The following is a 16,209-nucleotide window of genomic DNA, read 5'->3' as shown; positions in this document are numbered from 1 at the left end:
TGTGAGTTCAGGCCCCGTGTTGGGCTCCACACTAGGTGTGGAGCCTACTTAAAAACTTTTTTTTTTCTTACATGGGTCAGAGAGAACACGGGCCTGAAATAGAATTATATGTAAAAATAAACCTTGATCCATGGGACGTAGAATTTTAGTCTATTAAAATTTTGGGGACCTTTTCAGACCATCTGGTCCAACTCATTTCATGGAAACTGAGAGCCAGGGACTGAGAAGTGACTTACTAAAGGCCACTCAGCAAGTGTGTGACAGAGGAATCTAGCCAATGCCAAATCCCAAGTTAGTCCCTTTTCTGTGCTCCACATGACATGACTCTGGTCCCTGAAAGGATGACCCACGTGTGAGTAGGATGAAGAGGGGGCTACCCTGAAAATCGTTTGAGTGTTCTCAGTCCAGTGCAGAAGCAGAGCTGGGACCATGTACCTCTCTGGGGCCAGCAGGCAATTCCCTTCCTTGCCCTGCACTTAGCCACCCCCATCGTCCCAGAGCCAGACTGGCTTGGCTTTTGCTTTTCATCTGCCTACATCTGAGCTGTCCAATGTATTAGTCACTAGCCACAAGTGGCTATTTAAATTTTTATTAAATTTAATGAAAATTTAATAAAATTTAAAAAATTAATAAAGTCTGCAAATGCATCTGAAAAGGAATTATAATTGGCTCAAGGGTGGTTCTCAAACAAGGCCTAAGAGGCATATGTGCCTATAGGTGCTAGCCAGGTAATAGTAGTTAGTTAACCAGGGTCACCTGTTAAAGCCTAGGCACCCAGTGATGAGGCTGGAAACCTGACGCGACAGGGTTCCATCAGCCAACATTGGGTCCCAGACTACTGTGGCCTTGCAGCATTAGGGAGCCAGTGTGGCCCAGTTCTGTTTTATCTGTTGTTGTTGTTGTTGTTTGGGGAAAATCCAGAAACACAGAGGCTTGTATGAATTCTCCAAATTTTGGATATTTATAACCCATTGTATTTGCATTAAAAGAAAAGGGTATTTCCATCCATGAAATACCAGTTTACAAGTCTGACCTAAAGTTACATTATTCTCATAGATTTGCATCCTTGTGCTCATCCTCTGGTGGTAGAAAAAGCAGTGGAGTTAGAGCTTGTTTGAAGTTCATTGCACTTAACCTGCAGACTGTCTTACTTTTCCACTGAGAATACTGTGGGTGCAGCAACAGATCTCAACTGTCCTCGATTGGGGACATGCCACGGTTGCAAAAAGGGGTCAACCACTGACTAGAGTGGAATTAATTGATTGAACTTCTGTAGATTCCAACCTGGGGGTCACAAGGTGATGTGGAAGCAAAATTTAGGGACTGGAAGGAGGCAGTATCAAGTCAGGAGAACCCACCAGTTGGTGCTAATAGATACGAGAAGCTTGTACATTTAGGATAAAGAATGTTACAAACTGGCTGCCAGATCAGAATGGCCTCTTCCCTCTGCTTCCATGTTCCACACCCACACATGCAGATTCTTGGTTTCTTTGTCCCCTCATCTGGATCCTCCTCCAGACTGATAAACCCTAAAGGTTTTTCACCCCTCTACTCCCCACCATTCACTTCCCCAATGAGACATTTCTTCTCTCTTTCATATTTCAGGCTGATAAAGCACTCCATCCATTGAAAAGAGCCCCAAGATTGTAAGCCAGAAAATCTCCCCCAAACATAAGAACTAGGAAGATCAGTAGGGGAAGAAAGGGATAAAGAAAGGAGGGGTAATCAGAGGGGGAATGAAGCATGAGAGACTATGCACTATGAGAAACAAACTGAGGGCTTCAGAGGGGAGGGGGTGGGGGAATGGGATAGGCTGGTGATGGGTAGTAAGGAGGGCACGTATTGCTTGGTGCACTGGGTGTTGTACGCAACTAATGAATCATCGAACTTTACATCAGAAACCAGGGATGTATTGTATGGTGACTAACATAATATAATAAAAAAATATTATTATAAAAAAAGTAAATAAATAAAAATAAAATTTAAAATTCATTTCCTTAGTTGCACTAGTCACAGTTCAAGTGCTCATTAGCTACGTGTGCTTCGTGGCTGCCATGTTGGACAGTGCAGATATAAAGCATTTCTATCATCGTGGAAAGTTCCATTGGATGGCACTGTCCTAAAGGCACAGGGCCTGAAGTAGTGAAGGGAGAGGGGTTGGAAGTAGGCTGGAAGGTAGGGTGTGGTCTTTGGTGAAAGATACACATACTCTATTCTGAGGGAAGGGATTGGGAGAGAAAATGGGTAATCCCCAGGCCTGAGACAAGGTATAGACCACTGTGGGAGGCTGAATAATGGCCCCCAAGATGTCCACATGCTAATCCCCAGAACCTGTGAAGATTGCCTTATACGGCAAAAAGGACTTTGCAGACATGATCAAGTAAAGATCTTGAGGTGGAGAGATTCTCCTGGATTATCTGACTGAACCTTAAATGTAGTCATAATATTCTTATAGAGGGGGAAAAGGGAGATTTGACTACAGAGAGAAGAAGGCCATATGACAACTGATGCTACACTGTGGGCTTTGAAGATGGAGGAAGAGCCCATGAGCCAAGGAATGCAAGAATACCATTCTAGCAGTTGGAAAAAGCAAGGAAATGGCTTTCACCCTAGAGCCTCCAGGTGGAGTGCAGCCCTGTTGATACCTTTGATTTCAGCTTAGTGAAACAGATTTGGATTTCCGAGCTCTAGAACTTTAAGAGGACAAATGAGTGTCGTTTTAGGGCACGAAGTTTATATTCATTTGTTATAGCAGCAATAGAAAACTAATACAATCACCAACTGAAGAGTCACCCCCTCCTCAGTGTGGAAGGGAATGGAACATTCTAGAAGGTTAGACCAACTTCCTTAAAGGAGGAACCCAGAGTGAAGTGGACACATTCCAAGGCAATGTGCTATAATGAAGTGAGGCATCTCAAGAGGAGGGTCTGCTCCGGCAGTTAAGTATGAAGGCTGAGGCTTCACCAAGGGTACAAACCCACCAGCTAGGGTAAGAGGAAGCCTGACTCTTCTTGAGACATCATGGCCTTCTGGGGTGGGGTGTGTCTTGGATTCCTACCTGGAGGAGTCCATCCTCTCATTTGTCAAATGAACCCCAGAGCAGAGCCACAATTTGTCTCTGGTTTTACCATTAGAGAGGGCCGAGTTAGGGCCAGAATCTGGGTCTCCTCGCTCACATGGAGCCTTTTCCCCCCACAACTCCCTGCTGCTGCGCAAATTGGAAGGGAGGAATTCAGCTCTTCAGAGGCCAGAGCTCCAGCGAAGGCTGCAGGAGACCTGAATACCCTCGTGAAGAAGCGCATCCGCCAGGAATTCCCAGCGATAGGGTGGAATCCTCTCTGTGGGGCAATGTGGGACTTCACCTGTTGCACAATAAGAGACTTGTTCTTCCTTTCCCCTTTCTTCACAAAACTTCCTTTTCTGAGCCTGAGGCCAGGGAGTTGGTATCTGACTTTCCACTTATTTCACCAGGTTTCCGGCTGGAGACCAGACCAGAAGAGATTGAAGCAGGACAGGAGGTGAGAGCCACAGTTTGTGGAGTAACACACAGTCCCGTGTGTTTCTCTTGCACTGTCTGCATCCCCCATTTCCGTCTCCAGATGGGGGGCAGGGGGAGTCTGTTTCTTCATGTTCTGGTTCATGCAAGTTCTATGTTCTCTCTCCACCCCACTCCAACCCAGATCTCCTGTCACGCTCCCACGACATAGGCATTTTCCTCCGAGGAGGCCAGGAGCCGACCCAGCAGGAACAGTGACCGAGGACATAAACTGAGCCACAGATGGTGGAAGAAACCACAGTTCTTCCCGATGGCTGAACCCAGAGGCCACATAGTGGTTCTGAGCTGCTTTCCACACACACTTTTCACAGACCTGAGGGCCTCGTCCTCTCTTTTCCAGTTCTTTCCCCCTGTCCTCCCTTCTAAAAGCCTCTCCTCTTGGGTTCCCATTGAGTCCAGGCAGACAAGAAAATGGAAAAAGATGTAGGAATTGAGAGACAAATTTGTGAATGCATTTTTCTACATTTTAAATAGTTTCATTGTTAGATACATGAAAATTGTGTGAAATACATACATTCAGAAGAAAAGAGAAAATCACATTTTTTTTTTAGGGGAAGACAGGCTTGATCTCAACAGGATGGTCTGGGGACTCCCCTCTTCTTCTTCTTTTTCTTTTTTTTTTAAGATTTTATTAAGGAGGGCACATATTGCATGGAGCACTGGGTGTTATACGCAAACAGTGAATCATGGAACACTACATCAAAAACTAAGGATGTACTGTATGGTAACTAACATAACATAATAAAAAATTATTAAAAAAAGATTTTATTTATTTATTTTAGAGAAAGAAAGAACAGGGGGAGGAGCAGAGGAGAGGGAGAGAGAAAATCCCAAGCAGATTCCACACTGAGCACAGAGGCTGACACGGGGCTCGATCTCATGACCAAAATCAAGAGTCGGATGCTTAACCGACTGAGGCATCCAGTTTCCCCTGGGGACTCCCTTCTTCTAGCAAAACAGTCCCAATGGGGAGAACAGCACAGTGGCAGGGAAATCTTTTCTCTGGGCCGGATTAGCTCCCTCTGAATCTCAGGGCCTTGTGTCTCTGGCTCCCCAAGGAGACCTTAGTTATTTACAGTGACTTCTGATCCATTGCCTCACGAGTCCTCTCTTCCCTCTGCTCGAGGCTGGAAGGAGAGGGGCGCCAGAGTTTCCCAAGCTCCTCCCCCTTCCAGGCACTATACTGCCGACTTCATGTGCAGTCTTCTTCAATCCTGGTAAAAACTCAGGTAGATATTATTCCCATTTTAAAGATGAGGAAACTGAGGTCTGAGAGGTCAAGAGGTGGAGCCTCAGTGTGGGGGTTTGATCGTCTCATCTGGGAGCTCTGCAGGTCAATGCGATTTTTGTGAGCTCTTCTTTTCTATAACCTTGCTGCACATGTCTACCTGGAATCATGAAACTTCTTCCTTACATCTTGCCTTTCTAGATCTCCTCCATTCGGGAGGTTGAAGAGCTTACCTTCTTCGCCCCTTTTAGTTCTTAGAAGAGCAAGTCCTTGAATCTTCCAGCCCGACTGTGAAGGAGACTGCTGTATCCACGACTCAGCCTGAAGTCGGGGATTCAAGTCCGCAGCCAGCGGGTGGGATTCGTGACAGACGAGCCCCCACTCAGTCGTCTGATATCACGCACTCAATTACCTTAACATTAATATTTTTTTGACTGGGTAACGACAGACATTGTATAAAATGCAGAAGGGTATCCAACAACAAAAAGGCAGAGAGAGAGAGAGAGAGAGAGAGAGAGAATCCTAAGCAGACTCCACGCCCAGCCCAGAGTCGATGGAGGGCTCGATCCCATGCCCCCACGATCATGACCTGAGCCGAAAGCAAGAGCTGGATGCTTACCCGACTAAGCCACCCAGGTGCCCTCGCACACCCAGATTTACAAAGGTTTTGCCAGCTGGACAACTTTAATTCTGACAGAAAATACTTCCTTGAGCTTCGAAAATGCTACCTTCTCTCCCCTTAATTCCCTATACAAAAGGTTGCTAGAAACATCCTGGTAAATTTCGTAAGCCTGCCTAGTGCCCATGGTGCTTGTAAATTTCAAAGTCACAGACTTTAAGGTACAAAAATGTAACTTTATTTTCCCCATAATTGAACCCAACCCTCCAGTGTCTGTTTCTTTTGGTGGTAGAAGATTTAATGTGGCCACAAGCTATGCATGATTACTTCCCGGTGTTTTTTTTCCAGTTGAGAATCTGCCATGAGCCATATTCTTCCCATTCTCTCCTCCCATTCTTCCCCAGATCCACTGTCGTTCTGGAGCGTGGTGCGGTTAGACTCATCACACAGGAGGGCGCAGGAATCTTGCTCCTTTTTGTCCCTCGGTCTCTGCTGGCATCTGCAGAAGTGCGTGTCAGCCCTCTGGCCACTGGGCGTCAGACCCTCTGCTGGCTCCCTTGTGCTGCCATGGCCTCTGCGGTCAGGTCCATGACTCTGTCCTTTCTGTCTCACTCTAAGCTCCTCTGAGCCCGCAGGACTTGGGACTTCTTGGAAAGGCTGGGCTCCTTCTTGGACTGTGCCTCCCTCCTGCTCCCTGACCCTAGAGCCCAGCCTCTTCCTGGGCAGCGCTGGGCCCTGTTAGGTTCATTCTCAGATGGCTAACTTTTGGGCTCATGCCTTTCACTTTATTCTGCTAATAGTGTCTATCTTGTTTGCTCTCCCAGTATGTGGGAAACTAGCTCTTCAATCATGAACTTTAAAAATACATCTATCATTTATGATAGGAACCCAGTTTCCTTTGGGGTTTGTCCTTGCAAACACCGCCCCCCCTCACACAAACCCCTTTCTCTCAGAAAGCCCAGATCTTGAAATGGAAACTGTGCTTTCAGAACTATTATGGCAATTAGAGTTTTAAGAGAAACCCAGCGAGGAACTCAATGGGCTTGTCTCTCTAAGGTGTGTCCACTCTCCTCTGAAGGCAGGGAGTCTAGGTTATAATTCACTGCTTGCCCCACAGGGAAATGGGAGGGAATACAAGGAAGCGAGGAAGGGAGGGAAGACACCTTGTTAATTCCTCACAATAGTATATGTGTTATACACTTAAAGTAATGTGGACGGACAAACAGGCCCGCCCTGTGTTAAAGAGACTTCCTTGGCCGGATCTGTGCCATCTGACTTAAAATGTCATCATCTCGGACCTAGCCAAGTCTCGTGCTCTGTGACAAAATGTCTTGCTGTTCACTGTCACAGGACAAAGCTGCACCATGAGCAAGGTCTGGGGCTGGTGGGCTGAGCGTGCAGTTAGGTGTTGGAAGGATTTGGCAGGGATGAGAAATGACTCTTTGGGATATGAAATTCCAGCCAGTTTAGGAGTCTAGACACAGAAGCTGCTGTACCCTAAGGTCTCACACGTCATCCCAAAACCCACGCACACACAGACACACACACACACACACACACACACACACACACCCCAAGGAATAAAACTCTGATGGCTACAGGTATGAAGGATGGTTTTGCAGACTGAGGACATCTGAGAATTCCCAATGTCTAGACTCAGGCTTCTCCTTTAATTTTTTATGTATGTCTGACAGGTGCTGCAGGCACCTGGCCCTTTCAGGTGGTGATGTGTCATGAGGCCTTGCCAAATCCCCAGATCTGTGATCGTCACTAGAGCAGTAGAAAGCAGCTTTTCATAGGGACATTGTTTTGTTTTTCACAAAGAAATCAGGTTTCATCAGGCAGGTGCTGTGTTTCTCATGTGCGTGAAAGACATCTGGAGAACTTTCCTGGACCCCACCAATGGAGATTCCACAGCAGTGGGTCTGAGGTGGGCTTGGGGTGTTTGCAGGGCATGGACTTCCTATGAGTCTCAGACCCTTCATCTGTGACATGGGGATGCCAATGGAATGACCCCACAGGCTTGAGAGGCTTTGGTGAGACGGGTGACAGGACGGGTATGAAGAGTGAGCACAGGGCCTGACATACAGTCGTGCATAACCAAGGCCAAGTACTCCCGTCATGATGGAAGAGGCCCTCCTTAGCGACCTCACAGCTGCCGGTACCGACGGGCGTGCTTGTGCCGAACTGGCCCAGGCCATCATTACCCTTTGCTTCTTACTGGAAACTCGAAGCAGTCAACACCAGATTATATTGTCTTGTGTAATTTCCATTCATTAAATCTCTCCATGTAACTGTGGTGGGACCTCCCTGCTCCACGTTCCCAACTGGCATGCGTGCAGTGGGGCGTACGGGAACACACAGCTTGCAATAGCCCATCAGACATTTAACTTGCGGGGGCGCCTGGGTGGCTCCATAGGTTAAGCATCCGACTCTTGATTTCGGCTCGGGTCATGACCTCAGGGTCATGAGATCGAGCCCCATGTTGGGCTCTGCGCTCAGTGGGGAATCTGCTTGAGATCCTCTCTCTCCCTCTCCCCCCGTGCACATGCTTTCTCTCTCTCTCTCAAATAAATAAACAAAAAAAAAATCTTAAAAAAAAAATTTAACGTGAGGAAGCAAGATTACAAATGTTTTGGGTCAGTTTAGGAGGAATCGATGTCCCTTTCACCGTGGGAGGAAGTGGAAGTTGTATAGTCTTTCGGAGGACAATCTGGCAATATCTTCCAATGCTACAGTAGAGACATCTTGGTATTTCCAGGTTTAGGCATCTAATCTGGGGGAAATACTGACATATATAAACAAAGAAGTATATACAAAGTATACAATGCGTGTACACAGCAAATTGTTTATAATAACCGGGGAAAGAAACCCAACCCCACCAAAAACCACCCAAATGTGCAACAATTGAGTCTTGGTTAAATAAATTATGAACCATTCATTAATGGAATTTTAGATAGTAGTTATTTTAGGAAAGGAAAAAAAGATACCCGGAAAGCTCTCTAAGGCATCATGTAGAGTGAATAAAGCAAAATAATACGTATAACTTTATTTCTGCAAAAAAATGATCTATTTGTATATACACATATGTGTGTATATAAAAGCATAGAAAAAGACCTTAGGAAGATACACAACAAACTGCTAACGTTTGAGTACCTCCTGGAAGGTTACTCTGGATAGTTCTATATCTGAATTATTGATCACAAGAGTTCATGCATGTGTTTGTTCCGTAAAAATGAACTTTCAAAGATGGTGTTGGTAGGCGATAAGAGTCATGTCTGGGTCCCTTTTAGAGGAGGAAAAGAGAGCTCTCCCCTTGCCAACAGCATCCTGGAGGCTTCTGCTGCAAGTTCTTTGGGGCTGCCCGGCCTGGCTCTGTGCCCTCACCCAGGCCACGCTACTCAGCAGTCTGGGACAGGCCAGCCACAGCGGGGCTGGATCTGGACTTGCCTTTTCTGTGCTCTGTGCCACCCGGGTTCATTGATCTGTGCCCTGCACTGAGCTGCCCTGTCCTCGCCGGGTTGCCTAGTCCCTCCTCCAGACTGAAGAGTCATTCCTGGTCCTTGTGCCCACTGTGCCTCCAAAGCGTCTGAGAAGCTGGGTGTGAGCTAACTACCTGGGTTAGTCGGAGCCCTCCTCTCCTGGGCTTGCTTAGTATTTCTGTGCTTGCAGGGTAGCTTGTCTAGGGCTCCCCAGAGGCGGTCCCGAGGTGCCTGCCCCAGCTCTGACCACCAAGGACAAAGTAGGATTTGTCTTCGCTCTCACGGTCATTGGGGTCTTACCCCTATGCCCTTCCTTTGAGATTCTGTAACTGGGATAGGAAAGAGGGTGGGCCTTTTACTCAGGCCCCTGTGAACACCTCGGACTCTCCTGTAGTCAGCTCGCCTTGCTCACCTGCACAGTCCTCTCTCCAGGAACCTCTGCTTCTGGAGCAGGGGAGGTTGGAGACCACCAACCATCAGGACGGGTCCTGTCTCTCAACCCTCAAGGGCCTGGCCATCTGGGATCTTTGAACGTTGATTTCCTCGGAGGAGTGACTTCACAGCCACCTGTCACTACCTTTGGGTCAGGGAGTGGCCCATATTTCATCCCTGCTCAGGGATCTCAGCCCTAGAAATTCAGTCATCTCTCCTGGAAGGAAGCACTTACCCATATCTGATCCCCAGGGGCCCCCATGGGCCCTGACAAATAATACCTCCTGCCCTCACAGTTCAAGGTCTCACTCTGATATTCTTTTTTTTTTTTAAATGATTTTTTATTATATTATGTTAGTCACCATACAGTACATCCCCGGTTTCCGATGTAAGGCTCAATGATTCATTAGTTGTGTATAACACCCAGTGCACCATGCAATACGTGCCCTCCTTACTACCCATCACCAGCCTATCCCATTCCCCCACCCCCCTCCCCTCTGAAGTCTTCAGTTTGTTTCTCATAGTCCATAGTCTCTCATGTTTCATTCCCCCTTCTGATTACCCCCCCTTTCTTTATCCCTTTCTTCCCCTACCGATCATCCTAGTTCTTATGTTCCATAGATGAGAGAAATCATATGATAGTTGTCTTTCTCTGCTTGACTTATTTCACTTAGCATTATCTCCTCCAGTGCCGTCCATGTTGTAGCAAATGTTGAGAACTCGTTCTTTCTGATAGCTGAGTAATACTCCATTGTATATATGGACCACAACTTCTTAATCCAGTCATCTGTTGAAGGGCATCTCGGCTCCTTCCACAATTTAGCTATTGTGGACATTGCTTCTATGAACATTGGGGTGCATATGGCCCTTCTCTTCACTACGTCTGTATCTTTGGGGTAAATACCCAGTAGTGCAATGGCTGGATCATAGGGTAGCTCAATTTTTAACTTTTTGAGGGACCTCCACACTGTTTCCCAGAGTGGCTGTACCAACTTGCATTCCCACCAACAATGTAGGAGATGCTACTCTATATGGAAAACCCAAAAGAAGCCACTCCCAAACTATTAGAAGTTATAGAGCAATTCAGTAACGTGGCAGGATACAAAATAAATGCTCAGAAATCAGTTGCATTTCTATACACGAATAACGAGACCGAAGAAAGAGAAATTAGGGAATCCATCCCATTTACAATAGCACCAAAAACCATACGTTACCTTGGAATTAACTTACCCAGAGACGTAAAGGACCTATATTCTAGAAACTATAAATCACTCTTGAAAGACATTGAGGAAGACATAAAAAGATGGAAAGATATTCCATGCTCATGGATCGGAAGAATTAACATAGTTAAAATGTCCATGCTACCCAGAGCAATCTACACTTTCAATGTTATCCCGATCACTCTGATATTCTAAATTTCGCAATTGTTTTCTTTGGCCACAGCTCCCGAGGACACCGGGAAACCCAGGCCAGGTTGTGCTAGAACAATGAACAAAGGGCTAAAAGGTGTCCCTAAGCTTTCCTGTTTGGCATTTGCATCTCTAAGAAACCACTCCCTAACTGGAAGGGAAACCCATTGTGAACCCGAATGAAGGAACTAGAGCATCTGGGGGACACTCCCTAGAGAGCTTACTTTTTCACAGGCCGTCTTGCTCCACTGCCTCCCGCCCCACCCTCCATTCTGCTGGTGCTGACGCTGCGCTGTTTGCGGTATAAATTAGGGCTGAGCTCCCTGAGTGCCTCACATCAAAGGCACATGAAGACAGGTGCGGTCTTTGTTCTGGCGGCTTTCATCACCGTGGGGATGGAGCTGGCCTGTGCTTGGAGACCTCCTTTCAGAGGTGAGGGTGCTGAAGGGATCCCACCTGGGAGCAGAGATGACACAGAGCCCCGCTTCCGACCCGGGGATGGTTTGGCACAGAAGCTATAGAATGGAGATTCGGCATTCATCAGCCCTGTTTCCTTTGACCTACAGGAACAAACACCCTGCGTTTCTCATTCTTCTTATCACATTGGGTTGGGTCTGATTAGAAGTGGGGACTTCTCTCTAGTTGGAAGATGTGCCCTGGGTGGGGACTCCAATGAGGAATAGCTCTGGGATGAACACGGGGTAGGCGTGAGGGAGGAAGGTGGCTGTCTGTGATCAGAGATTTTCTAATGAGGTGGGAAAAAAGAGGGTTATGACGGTGCAGGTTTCTTGCCTGCTGGGACTATCAGCCTTTGGAGCAGGGAGAACATTCGCCCTCCGGCCAGGCTATAAAATGGGGACCTAAGAGTGAGCGTGTACCCACTCAGGTTGAAAGGGGGCATCAGGAGCACGAAGGAGGAACCGGAAGAGGTGGGATCCCACCAGCCATGAGAGCTTCAGACCTCCAGCGTCAGTTCGCTGTCTTAGTAACTATTCCAGACCCCACAGAAACCACTGTATGTTGCAGGGCAAGAAAGACCCGGAGTCTGCCCAGAGGTGCCCAAAGGGGTCTTCGGGATTTGTGCTGAAATGTGCTCGGGAGATCAATCGTGTCCCAGGGGGATGAAATGCTGCAGCAATGGATGTGGTCATGTCTGCCAGTATGCTGTCCCCCCGGTGAGTATGAATCAGTCAAGAGCTGTCCAAGGGGATGGACAGCTGCCCAGTGGACTTTGCTGGGCAGACAGATGCTCACTTGTCCACGGCACACAGACGTCTGGGTAGCTCCAAAAGAAATGGGCTGGAAGCAAATGGCAGAACCCCTGGCTGCATTATCTAAGGCTCTCTCCTAGAAGAGAAGCCCTATCGCAGGACAGCCCTGAGGGGCTCAAGTGGGACCAGTCACCATGACTCTACAATCACAGGTCAATATTAACCAAGGGTTCCTCACCCTCCATCCCCTCCCCTGCCAAAGAGGCTTAACTCTTGGGAGGTGATCTTGGGAGGAGGGAAAGGAAAGGGGACCCCAATTTGTTGAGTATCTCCTGTGTCAGGCAGGACTTGTGCTGGAGTTGAGATAAAAAGGTAAGCACAACCCGGTCAGGGAGACAGATCTATATAAAGGATTGTAACCCAGTGTGACTAGCGCTTTGTACAGATTTTCTACTAAGTTCCATGGGAGCAAAAGGAGGAGTTATTGGCTTTGCCTGGGGAGTTGGACAAGTTGTCAGACAGTGGAGAACATCTACAGGAGAGCTTCAAGGATGAGTGAAGTTTGCCAGAGGAAGGAAGGGCAGTTCAGATGATGGGAAAAGTGTGAGCCCTCTGCTGGGGATGGGAAGGTGATGTGGTGGGTAGAAATTGCAGCATCTCGGGGCTGGGGGCGGGGGTAGAGGGGGGTCATCTGAGCCAGAGCCTAAAGAGGAATGAGCAGCCTGCTGAAGAGTTTGGAAAACTGGTCGTAGTTGCTAAGCAGAGGACACGTGATGATCGAATTTGTATTTTAGAAGCGTAGCTCTGCTGGCCGTGTGCAAGATGGACAGGACGTTTATTAAGCATGCCTGGATACCAGCCCCAGAAGATTTCTCGTGAATCCATGAATCTGACGCTTGGCATTAACAAGACTCTTCCACAAGCCATTCCTGGCTATTCCCTATCCCTGGAATTGCAGCCCTGGAAGGAGAATATCTAATGTGGTGGAGTGACTGCTTTCTAAAGAGCTCGTGTCCAAAATAAACTGTGTCTGTGGCATCATTCAGGCTGCATTATTCTTCCTTTCTGGGCTTTGTGGTGGACTCCCTGTGGGTTAGCAGGACCTGAAGTGTGCACGGGCCACGAGGCCATGAATACAAGGCACACAGAGCACCCACAGACCAGGGGAAGGTACTCCCAGCCAGTTCACCTTTCCTCCTTCCGTGTCAATGACTTCAGACGGAGCAGATGGCACAAGAGTATTTTCTGCAGCGTCCTGTGAATATGAATTTGGCCAAGCATAAAACTTAATGACCCGGTAGCACAGAGCAGGCCTGTAGGAGCAGCCCCTGTTAGGGCAAGACTCAGAAGGAGCAGGGGCAGGAGCAAGTGTGGAAAGACTCCATCCTAAGGCAACGCACTGATATCTAGCAGGACTGGATGCCTAAAGCCGGGGGAGTGACCCTGACCCTTGAGATGTGGGACTTTGAGTGGCGTGAGCTGGGAAGTGCCGGCCCCTCCCTGGAGTGATAAAGAGTAAGGATGCAGTTAGGAGGTGGCCTCTGGGGCTGGAGCCTTTGATTTGGATGCTACCTAAGCAGAGGAGAAACCTGGGTCTCCCAGAGAAGCCCTGACAAAAACGGTGCTTTGAGCTGACCGCTCCGTCCCGCAGAGTCTACTTCCTTCCACCTGGATCCCCAGCGCGGCCGGCTGGGGTTTCCCATATCTGCTTGTCTCTGTCTCCCCTGCTCTTGCTTCCATGCAGTACATCTTCTAACTAATGAGCCCGTGCGTCGGAATGAGGGGTATTAGCACCGCCGTCTTCTTTTACTGGTTGCCCGTCCCTGTCCCAAACGCCTCCATGCTCCGGTTTCACTTGGTCATTTATGGGCATTCGTGAGCAGACCCTTAAAATATTCCTAACGGTCTCACCTCTTATCTGTCATTCTGAATGCCAAGGTATGACCCTCCCTGCAAAGATACTTGAGAAGAGTCTCCTACAACTTCCACATACGTGTCCAGATAGTCCTGAAGACCCTAGAAAGCTCTTTCTGTTCTTTTGTGAACTTCTCATTTTTCTCATCTGCATTCAACCCCTTCTTATATTTAGGGGATACTCCATTTTCTCCCAAGGGAAACTGGTAAGAGCTAGACACTCCCTCTACTTCCGGGAAGGTAGGGCTTGGAATTAGGATGCTTTCTGACCATGTGGATTTATAGGGAGTGACGCGACTTAGGGATCGTTGGAAACAATTCACAACAGCAGAGGTGTCAGCGACAGCATCCTAACCAGACTGTTGCTGCGACGTGTGCTTGGCTATGTTGTTGTCACTAGCCTTATTTTAGCCCCTGATACTTTCCTGAGCCTGGTTGACCCGTCTTCCCTGCTGTTTCTGTGAACTGTATGATACTATCTTTCCAAAATCCCTGCTCTCTCGAGTTGGTCAGAATTCGTTCTTTGGCTTGCATTCGCAAGCACTAATTTGCGTGCAAATTGGTGTCAGGCGTGGACCCAGGCCAAACACGCGTAGGGAAATGGCAACAGTGTGGGTTTCCTGAACAGGTCTCGTTAGAAGCCGACGGCAACTAGAATCATGAGGATTCTAGCATGGAAACTGGCATGCAGGTCTTCAGTAAGGAGGTAATAGTCTGAGCTAGATTTTGACAGAGAGCAGGATTTAACAAGAGCAAAGAAGAACGAGTCACACAGAGGGAGCAGCGGGACATGGCCCCAGATGTGCCAAAGTGATGGGGGTTTAGAGCACAGGGGTGAGCGGAGACTTGCTGCGGGCGGTAGCAGGGAGAAATCCATAAAAGCAGGAGCACACAGAGTGAGTGGGGCTCTGTGGTCGGTGTTTAAGCAGGAGAAGTGTCATGATAAATCTGTTTTATGTCAGCAGCAGTGATGGTCACGTATATGGAAAGGTGTCTGGCCAACCCCCTCCCCCTGGAAGATTCCTCACACGTCCTCCAGGTCACAGAAGAACAGGCTCTTCCACAAGCCTTTCCTGGCTCTTCTTCATCTTTGGAAGCTCGACCCTGGGAGAAATGCTATATTCCATTTACTCAAGTTCTGCAGTTTCCAGGGCATAAAGCTTTATACAGAAAATCTTTTTTTTTTTTAAAGATTTTATTTATTTATTTATTCGACAGAGATAGAGACAGCCAGCGAGAGAGGGAACACAAGCAGGGGGAGTGGGAGAGGAAGAAGCAGGCTCACAGCGGAGGAGCCTGACGTGGGGCTCGATCCCGGAACGCCGGGATCACGCCCTGAGCCGAAGGCAGACGCTTAACTGCTGTGCCACCCAGGCGCCCCTATACAGAAAATCTTTATCTTAAAACCCCTAATCCAGAAGAAGGATACTATTGTGCTGGCATGATCCAATCTGAATTTTTCACTATTTGACGTTTCTAAGGGGTCCTCTCTGGACTAGTGGCATCATAAGTAGCATAAAATACAAAGGTACAAGCACGTAGTGCCCCGAATATAATTCTGAGGACTCTCAAGGGACAACGTGAGGGGTCTCTCTCACGTTCCTTCCTCTGTCCTTCATGGCATCTGGGTATTACTCCAGAGTCTCTAAGTGTGAGCGGGTCCACAAGTGTTTGCCCTGAGGCAAACTGTTGCCATTAGAACTCTTGGCTCAGTCTCCACGGGGAAGGAGGGAGATGCAGGGTAGACTTGGTGAGCACCCAGCCTGGGCTCAGGGACTGACTGCAGAGACTGAATGAAGGGAAACACTCCTGAATCAAATGTGGGCCTTCCAAAGAAGCCCTGGCAAAAACAAGAGTCTGAGTCAACTACACAATGACTCTAGAACCTGGATGTGATCCCCCCGTTTACTTCTTTTTTTTTTAAAGATTTTATTTTATTTTATTCGACAGAGATAGAGACAGCCAGCGAGAGAGGGAACACAAGCAGGGGGAGTGGGAGAGGAAGAAGCAGGCTCCTAGCGGAGGAGCCTGATGTGGGGCTCGATCCCATGACGCCGGGATCACGCCCTGAGCCGAAGGCAGACGCTTAACCGCTGTGCCACCCAGGCNCCCCCGCCCCCGTTTACTTCTGACAAGGATTCTGACTGGTCCTGCTGGGACTTGGCGTCTCCTCCTGTGGCCCTCCTCCTGACTCTAGCTGTTGCCGCACAGACTGGATTTTCACATTCTGTCCAGGCTTCCAGGGCATCTGACAACGAATAGCTCTTGGTCTGGACTTGCTGTGCCTGACTGAGCAGTCCGCAGGGATTCAGCCACGGCCAAGGCCATGGGAAAGTCTCAGGGAAGGAGGAGAGGCAG

At 48.1% G+C, this 16,209-nt stretch overlaps 1 long non-coding RNA gene across 1 annotated transcript; it reads left to right on the top strand.

Moving 5' to 3' along the window:
- The first annotated feature begins 10,983 nt into the window (after positions 1-10,983).
- Positions 10,984-12,978, top strand: LOC103667304. The gene is made up of 3 exons (XR_569728.2): positions 10,984-11,158; positions 11,753-11,901; positions 12,732-12,978. It is a non-coding gene; the product is annotated as an uncharacterized LOC103667304 (long non-coding RNA).
- Positions 12,979-16,209: the final 3,231 nt, after the last annotated feature.

The sequence above is a fragment of the Ursus maritimus genome, unplaced genomic scaffold, assembly GCF_017311325.1.
Source record: "Ursus maritimus isolate PB19 unplaced genomic scaffold, ASM1731132v1 scaffold_24, whole genome shotgun sequence".
NCBI classification, from domain to species: Eukaryota; Metazoa; Chordata; class Mammalia; order Carnivora; family Ursidae; genus Ursus; species Ursus maritimus.
The sequence above is the reverse complement of the archived record's forward strand: the minus strand, read 5'-3'. Positions and strand labels throughout refer to the sequence as shown.